Here is a 9,991-nt window from a genome sequence, read left to right as displayed (position 1 = left end):
CCATCTAACTTCAAAGAAAGGCGAACACAACTTCAGCTCTAAGACTACTGAAGTTTAGCAAATATAAAATAAAAACTTTAGCTCCTAGAATGCTGAAATTCAGCAAATACAAAATAAAACTTCAGCTCCTAGAATGCTGAAGTTCAGCAATTACAAAACAAAACTTCAGCTCCTAGAATGCTGAAATTCAGTAATTACAAAACAAAACTTCAGCTCCTAGAATGCTGAAGTTCAACAATTACAAAACAAAAACTTCAGCCAAAACATGCTGTAGTTTTATTGAACCGAAGTTTTCCATTGCACTATGAACTGAAGTTTGCGTGATTGCCTTTGCAAGTCAGGCCAAACTTCAGGCAAAAATATCTGAAGTTTTGCTTTGATAAGGCTACACTTAAGGCAAAACATTCTGAAGTTCAAACTTCAGACATAACTTTTTGCTACTTTAGGCCCGTATGTCTGAAGTTACCCGAAATGTGGGTACGCTTGCAATTTTGTTTGCAAAGCGGGTATAAGTAAAAATGTGACCCAAAAACTGGGTATAGATACAAATCCCCCACTGAAATGTTATATATTGTATTAGAGCCATGATACCATTGGGTCGATATCCTTCGGGGACATCTGATAAAATTGGAACGATATAGAAAAGATAAGCATGGCCCATATGCAAGGATAACACGCACAAATCGAGAAATAGTCCAAAAATATCCAAATTCATACGTTACATTTGAACTCGCTAGTGATGTTGTCCGTTTTGGACTTAGGCATACACGACTTTGAAATACACTTGTCTATGTGGGATTTACCTAGGATATCACAATATTGCAACACAATTAGCCAAAATTTACGAGACGGATCGTGCAAGCTATCTTAACAGAGTGGTAGAGATGTCTTTTACAAGTGTTTCTAATCAAATTTTCTTTTAGAAGCTTTAGTTTTTTCTTTTAACATAGTTTTACTACCAAAAGATATATGAATGGCGACTTTGGATAATTCTTATAAATTTATTTCTTCAATATTGATGAACAAAAACATAAATTAAAATTTTGACTTGAAATTCTTGTTGCTCCTAAATGCACACACTAGTATATAGTATCTGTGATGACCCAAAATGTCATCTTTAAATTTCATAAATAATTATGTGTTCTAAGACCTCGAAAAATACCATTTATTATTCTTCGACTTGCGTGCGTTGTTCGTACAATTTTCCGGAAAGTTTTTATGTGAAAAATAGATTAAAAGGTGAAATAGAGTTTTAAAACTCAACTAGGTTGACTTTGGTCAATATTTTGAGCAAACGAACCCGGATCAGTATTTTGACAATTTCGGTAGGTCCGTATCGTGATTTGGAACTTGGGCGTATGCCCGAAATTGAATTCCGAGGTCCCTAGCCCGAGATATGGAATTTTGATAAAAAATTAAAAGCTTGAAAGCTTAATGATTTCTAAGAAATTACTGATGTTGGATTTATTAACCTCGGGTCCGTATTTTGGTTCCGGATTCCGGTATAGGTCCACTATAATATATATGACGTGACTGCCAAATTTGGTGAGAATCGGAGTTGATTTGGCGTGATTTGAACGTCCGCTTGTAAAAATATAAGTTTTAAAGTTTTCTTGAAAACTTCCTTTGATTTGGTGTCCGATTCGTAGTTCTAAGTATTATTTTGGCGATTTGATCGCGCGAGCAAGTTCGTATAATGTTTTAGGACTTGGGTGCATGTTTGGTTTGGAACCCCGAGGGCTCGTGTCACGACCCGAAATTTCTCACCGACGGGACCGTGATGGCGCCTAACATTTCACTTGCTAGGCAAGCCAACATTAGAGAATCATTTACCAATTCCTTATTTCCATTCAGTAATAACATTAATTAACTACAATGAAATATAAAAAAAATGCGGAATATCATAAATCTGTATTAACTACTACCACCCGGATCTGGAGTCGCAATACACGAGCATTCTAGAATTTACAACAAGTAATAGTCTGAAAGAAATGCAACTGTCTGAACGAAAGAAAACAGTAAGATATAAAGGATAGACGGGGACTTCAAGGTCTGTGAACGCCGACAGATCTACCTTGAGTCTCCGGACATCGGACTAGTAGCAAATCTCGATCAACCTGAGCCGGTATCAAAATCTGCACACAAAGTGCAGAGTGCAACATCGATATAATCGATCCCATGTACTGGTAAGTGTCGAACCTAACCTCAAGGAAGTAGTGACGAGGCTAAGACAAGACACTCACATATAACCTGAACAGTTTAATCATGCTAGAGGCAACAACAATAAGTAAAACAATAATGCAGAAATAACGGGAGGGGAGCATACAGTGGGGGAATACAGCATAAAGAGTGAAAATAATGAAAGGACATAATTAAATCGGAAATCCTTAAATGAATTGAGCAATCAAGATAGCAAAGAGAACTGCACGACATCACCATTCGTGGTTTTACTCTCAGCCTCACCAAATAACAAATAAGACTGCACGACATCACCCTTCGTGCTTTTACTCTCTTCCTTACAATATAAATAAATTATGCACGGCATCACCTTTCGTGTTTTACACTCTTCCTCACAATATAATTAAATTATGCACGACATTACCCTTCGTGCTTTACACTCTTCCTCACAATATAATTAAATTATGCACGGCATCACCCTTCGTGTTTTATACTCTTTCTCACAATATAATTAAATTATACACGGCATCACCCTTCGTGCTTTACACTCTTCATCACAATTCACAAAATCAATAACAACGGATAAAGAGAAGTTTCACAAGAAATCAATATTTCGTAAATGATTACTTTCACAATTTAACATCTCAACCTCGAATCAATATTTATAATTTTATCGACCTTGGTGAAACCGGATACAACTCTTCCAACATTCCAACAACAACAATAAGCATGGATAGTAAGATTTAAGACTACAAAAATTGCAAGAAATGGAATTTCAATGGGCATGCTATGACTCGACCACAACGTATAGATGCTCGTCACCTCAACTATACGTCGTATTCAACAACAAGCACGTAGCAAATACTCACACAATACCTATTCCCTCAAGCCAAAGTTAGACACAACACTTACCTCGCTCCGAAGGCCACTTAATTCTCAATCATAGCTTTTCCTTTGGAATTTACCACCAACCCACTCATATCTATTCAATAATGACTCAATAGTATCAAATATTGCTAAAAGAATCAATTATATTGCATAAATTAAATTTCCCAAATTTTCCTCCAAAAAGTCGAAAAATCGACCCCGGACCCGCTTGGTCAAAACCTGAGGTTTAGACCAAAATTCACTCACCCATTCACCCCCGAACTCGAATATATAATTTGTTGTGGAATCCGACCTCAAATTATGGTCTAAATCCCCAAATTTCCGAAATTCCTAGTTTCTACCCTAACCCCAAATTATACCATGAATACTCTAGATTTTAGGTTGAAAATTCAAGAAATGTAATGGGTAATTGAAAGAAAATGGTTTAGAATCACTTACCAACAATTTGGCGAAGAAAATGAATCTTGGAAATCGCCTCTACCCGTTTGGTTCTTGCAAAATGTTGAAGAAATGGCTCAAACCCGTATTTGGAGTCTGTTTTAAGTCACTGGACAGGCTTTCATCGCATTCGCGAGAGGCCTATCGCGATCGCCATACACAGCGGCCTAAGGCCTTCACGTTCGCGAGTATTCCTTCGCATTCGCGTAAGGCAACTCCCCCTAGCCTTCGCGTTCGCGACCCAGTGGACGCGTTCGAGTAGAAGAACGTGACCAACCCTCCCCCAGGTCCCCAAGGACTTCGCGTTCGCGATGGTTAGGTCGCGTTCGCGAAGGGTAAACCCCCCATCACTTCGCGTTCGCGAAGAAGAATTTTCAGTCACACCAGATTACTCTTCGCGTTCGCGAGAGGACCTTCGCGAACGCGAAGAAGGATATGCCAGACAGCAGAATCTGCAGAAAACCAGATTTTTCCCAAGTCCAAAACATCCCGTGGCCTATCCGAAACTCACCCGAGCCCTCGGGGCTCCAAACCAAACATGTACACAAGTCTAAAAACATCATACGAACTTGCTCGCGTGATCAAATCACCAAAACAACATCTAGAACTACATATTTAGCACCAAATCAAATGAAATTCTCAAGAACACTTTAAAAGTCCTATCTTCTCAACTGGACGTCCGAATCACGTCAAATCAAACTCCGTTTCTCACCAAATTTCACAGACAAGTCTTAAATATCATAATGAAACTGTACAGGGCTCAGAACCAAAATATGGACCCTATACCAACAATTCCATGCATCAATAAATTCTTAGAAATAATTAATTTTCAGACTTTTAATTTTCCTAAAAAATTCGTAACTTGAGCTAGGGACCTCAGAATTCGATTCCGGACATACTCCCAGGTCCCATAATTTGATAAGGACCTACCGGGATTGTCAAAGCACGGATCCAGGTCCGTTTACCAAAAATGTTGATCGAAGTCAACTAAAATCAACTTTTAAGGCAACAATTCTTATTTTTATTAGTTTTCAACATAAAAGCTTTCTGAAAACCTGCCCAGACTGCGCACGCAAATAGAAAAGGGTAAAAATGAGATTTTTAAGGCTTAAGAGCACAGATTCGAGTTCTAAAACATAAGATGACCTTTTGGGTCATCACATTCTCCACCTCTAAAATAACTGTTCGTCCTCGAACGGACATAGAAAAATACCTGGGCTGGTGAAAAGGTGGGGATATCTACTCCGCATATTGGACTCGGACTCCCAAGTAGCTGCCTCAATAGGCTGAGCTCTCCACTGCACTCGAACTGAAGGGACTCAACTAACGAACCTGCCGGTCTAGAATGGCCACCGGCTCCTCCTCCTAAGTCAAATCCTTGTCCAACTGGACAGAGCTAAAATCTAACACGTGGGACGGGTCACCATGATATTTCCAGAGCATATACACATGGAATACCGGATGAACTGAGGATAACCCTGGAGGCAACGCAAGTTTATAAGCTACCTCCCTCACTCTCTCGAGGATCTCAAATGGCCCGATATACCTAGGGTTCAACTTGCCCTTCTTCCCAAATCTCATAACACCCTTCATGGGAGATACCTGAAGCAATATTCTCTCTCAAACCATGAATGCAATATCACGAATTTTACGGTTAGCATAACTCTTTTGCCTGGACTGAGCTGTACGAAGTCGATCCTGTATAATCTTGACCTTGTCCAAGGCCTCCTGAACTAAATCTGTACCCAATAACCAAGCCTCCCCCGGCTCGAACCACCCAACTGGCGACCTACACTATCTACCATATAATGCCTCATAGGGAGCCATCTGAATGTTCGACTGGTAGCTGTTATTGTAGGCAAACTCCGCTAATGGCAAAAACTGATCCCAAGAACCTCCAAAGTCAATAACACAGGCGCGGAGCATATCCTCCAAGATCTGAATAGTACGCTCGGACTGCCCGTTCATCTGAGGATGAAATGCTGTGCTCAACTCAACCCGCGTACCCAACTCACACTGAACTGCCCTCCAAAAGTGTGAGGTAAACTGCGTACCTCGATCACAAATGATAGACACGGGCACACCGTGAAGACGGACGATCTCACGAATATAAATCTCTGCCAACTACTCCGAGGAATAGGTAACTGCCATAGGAATGAAATGCGCCGACTTAGTCAGCCTGTCCACAATGACCCAAACTGCATCGAACTTCCTCTGAGTCCGTGGGAGTCCAACAACAAAGTCCGTAGTGATACGATTCCACTTCCACTTAGGAATATCTAACCTCTTAAGTAAACCACCAGGTCTCTGATGCTCACACTTTACCTGCTGGCAATTTAGGCACCGAGCTACATAGGCAACTATGTCCTTCTTCATTTGCCTCAACTAATAATGCTGCCTCAAATCTTGATACATCTTGGAGGCGCCCGGATGAATAGAATACCAAGAACTGTGGGACTCCTCAAGGATTAACTCACGAAGTCCATCCACATTAGGCACACAAATATGACCCTGCATCCTCAAAACTCCATCATCTCCAACAGTAACCTGCTTGGCACCACCGTGCCGCACTATGTCTCTAAGGACAAGTAAATGAGGATCATCATCCTGCCGATCTCTAATGCGCTCAAATAAAGAAGACCGAGCAACTGTACAAGCTAGAACACGGCTGGGATCAGAAACATCTAATCTCACGAACTGGTTGGCCAAGTCCTGAACATCCAATGCAAGCGGTCTTTCACCAACTGGAATATATTCAAGGCTAACCATACTGACTGACTTTCTACTTAAAGCATCGGCCACCACATTGGCCTTCCCGGGATGATACAATATGGTGATATCATAGTCTTTCAATAGCTCCAGCCACCTCCTCTGCCTCAAATTGAGTTCCTTCTGCTTGAACAAATACTGCAAGCTCTGATGATCAGTGAATACCTCACATGGCATGCCGTAAAGATAGTGCCTCCAAATCTTCAGCGTGTGAACAATGGATGCCAGCTCTAGATCATGAACAGGGTAATTCTTCTCGTGAACCTTCAGCTGCCGTAAAGCATATGCAATAACCTTGCCACCCTGCATCAATACCGCACCCAGACCAATACGAGATGCATCATAATATACTGTATAAGATCCTGAACCTGTGGGTAACACCAATACTAGTGCCGTAGTCAAAGCTGTCTTTAGCTTCTGAAAGCTTGCTTCACACTCGTCTGACCACCAGAATGGGGCACCCTTCTGGGTCAATCTGGTCAACGGGGCTGCTATGGATGAAAACCACTCCACAAATCGACGGTAATAGCCCGCCAAACCCAGGAAACTACGGATCTCTGTAGCTGATATGGGTCTAGGCCAATTTTGGACTGCCTCAATCTTCTTGGGATCCACCTGAATACCCTCTGCTGATACAACGTGACCCAAGAAAGCAACTGAACTCAACCAAAACTCGCATTTTGAGAACTTAGCATATAACTGACTGTCTTTCAGAGTCTGAAGAATGATCCGAAGATGCTGCTCATGCTCCTCTTGACTGTGGGAGTAGATCAAGATATCATCAATAAATACAACCACAAAGGAATCCAAGTAGGGTTTGAACACCTGGTTCATCAAATCCATGAATGCTGCTGGGGCATTTGTCAGCCCAAATGACATCACTAGAAACTCATAATACCCATACCTTTGAAAAGCTGTCTTAGGAACATTGGATGCCCTAATCCTCAACTGATGGTAGCCAGATCTCAAATCAATATTTGAAAACACCTTGGCACCCTGAAGCTGATCAAATAAATCATCAATCCTCGACAATGGATATTTGTTCTTGGGGGTGACTTTGTTCAACTGCCGATAATCTATACACATCCTCATCGATCCATCTTTCTTCTTCACAAACTACATAGGTGCACCCTAGGGCGAGACACTAGGTCGAATGAAGCCCTTATCAAGCAAATCTTGCAACTGCTCCTTCAATTCTTTCAACTCTGGCGGGGCCATGCGATATGGCGGAATGGAAACAGGCTGAGTGCCCGGAGCCAAATCAATGCAGAAATCAATATTCCTGTCGGGTGGCATCCCCGGCAGGTCTGCAGGAAACACCTCTGGAAACTCACGAACAAATGGCACCGAATCTATGGAAGGAACCTCCGCACTGGAATCGCGGACATAACCCAAATAAGCTAGACACCCCTTCTCGACCATATGCCGAGCCTTCACATAAGAGATAACCCTGCTGGCAGAATGCCAAGATTCCCTCTCCACTCTAATCGAGGCATCCCCTGCACGGCTAAGGTCACCGTCTTGGCATGAAAATCTAATATAGCATGGTAAGGTGACAGCCAATCCATACCCAGTATGACATCAAAATCAACCATGTCGAGAAGTCGGAGATCTACTCGAGTCTCAAGACTCCCAAGGGTGACCACACACAAACGATAAACATGATCTACAACAATATCATCTCCCACTGGTGTGGACACATACATAGGAGCACTCAAAGAATCATGGGGCACAACCAAATAGGAAGCAAAATAGGATGACACATAGGAGTAAGTAGATCCCGGATCAAATAGAACTTAAGCATCTCTACTGCAAACTGAAACAGTACTTGTGATAACATCATCAGATGAATCAGCCTTAGGCCCGGCTGGGAAAGCATAACACCGGGGCTGGGCCACACCACCCTGAACTACGTCCCTGGGACGACCTCTAGCTAGTTGGTCTTTACCACTAACGGCCTTACCTCCACCTCTAACAATCTGGCCTCTACCTCTGGCTGCCTGACCCCTACCTCTAGCTGGCTGAGCAGGTGCTGCAGCAACTGGTGCCGGAACTATGGCACGAGAACTCTGATGCTGTGAGCTGCCTGTTGCCCGAGGGAAAAATCTAGCAATGTGCCCCGAATCACCAAAAGTATAACATAACTTCGGCTGTTGTGACTGCTGACCCTGAAACTGACCCTGTCGACCTGAATAACCACCCTGATAACTCTGGAGTGGAGGTGTACTAATAGGAGCTTGTGATGCACTGTAGGCTAGCTGGTCGGAATAATGCATCTGAGGGCCACAACCACCTGAGGCACCATGAGATACCTGAAGCGCTGAATGTAACGGCCTGGGAGGATGGCCTCTACCAAAAGTACTCCTGCCTCTAGGTGAGGCACCGTTGAACTCACCGGAATGACGAGGTCTCTTATCACACCCCTGACCTCCCTGAGTAAGAACCATTTCGACTCGTCTGGCGACATTAGTAGCCGCCTGAAAAGATATCTCACTCCCAGTCTCCTTAGCCATCTGCAATCTGATAGGCTGAGCAAGTCCATCAATAAACCTCCTCACCCCTCTCTCTCGGTGGGAAGCAGAAGAATAGCAAGATGGGCCAAATCCACAAAACGGGTCTCATACTGAGTAACCGTCATACCGCCCTGCGGGAGACGCTCAAACCGACGGCGACGCTCCTCTCTCAATGTGATAGGCAGAAACTTCTCTATGAAGAGCTGAGAGAACTGGTCCCAAGTAAGAGCAGGAGACCCAGCTGGTTTGGTCAACAAGTAATCTCTCTACCATTTCTTGGCGGAACCAGTCATCTGAAATGTAGCAAAATCGACCCCATTGGTCTCCACTATACCCATGTTCTGTAAAACCTCGTGACAGCTACTCCTGGGGATCCTCTGAAGAAGCACCGCTGAAGTGAACATGAAAGAGCTTGATAAACCTGTCCAATCTCCATAAAGCCTCAGAAGACATAGCTGGCCCATCTCCGACTTGTTCCGCAATAACCGGCTGAACTAATCCGATTGGCTGAGCTGCTGGAGCCTGATACTGGGGAGCTATCTGCTCCGGAGCAGAAGAGGTAGGAGTCTGGGCTCCTCCTCCAGCCTGAGATACTGCTGGTGCCATGGGAAATGCGCTAGTCTGGGCCACACTCTCCATAAGTCCCACCAAACAGACCAAAGCGTCCTGAAGTACTGGGGTAGCAATGAACCCCTCCGGAACCTGAGCTGGCCCGGTAGGAACAGTCTGGGCTAGAACCTCCCCATCAAGCTCTATCTGAGGTTGCACTACTGGGGCTGCTGCTCGGGCTTTAGGCTGAGCCCTGCCCCTGCCTCGGCCTCTGGGATGGCCTCGGCCTCGACCTCTGCCCCGCGTAGGGGCTGTCACTGGAGGCTCCGACTGCTGCTCAGCTGAGGAAGTGGTACGTGTTCTCGCCATCTGCGAAAGATTAAGAGTAGAAGAGTTCAGTTAGCATTGAGAAAGCAAAATCGCACGACAGAGAAGAAAAGAAGTGAAACTTGTTCCTAAACTTCATAGCCTCTAGAAGATAAGCACAGACGTCTCCGTACCGATCCTCCAGGCTCTACTAAGCTTGCTCATGAAACGCGATACCTAAGCAACCTAGTGCTTTGATACCAACTGTCACGACCCGAAATTTCCCACCGACGGGACCGTGATGACGCCTAACATTTCACTTGCTAGTCAAGGTAACGTTAGAGAATCAT

General features: G+C 43.7%; 1 non-coding gene across 1 annotated transcript; it reads left to right on the top strand.

The window, feature by feature from the left end:
- The first annotated feature begins 601 nt into the window (after positions 1-601).
- Positions 602-705, top strand: LOC142174121 (U6 spliceosomal RNA). The gene has a single exon (XR_012703453.1). It is a non-coding gene; the product is annotated as a U6 spliceosomal RNA (small nuclear RNA).
- Positions 706-9,991: the final 9,286 nt, after the last annotated feature.

This window comes from Nicotiana tabacum, chromosome 2, assembly GCF_000715075.1.
Source record: "Nicotiana tabacum cultivar K326 chromosome 2, ASM71507v2, whole genome shotgun sequence".
NCBI classification, from domain to species: Eukaryota; Viridiplantae; Streptophyta; class Magnoliopsida; order Solanales; family Solanaceae; genus Nicotiana; species Nicotiana tabacum.
The sequence above is the reverse complement of the archived record's forward strand: the minus strand, read 5'-3'. Positions and strand labels throughout refer to the sequence as shown.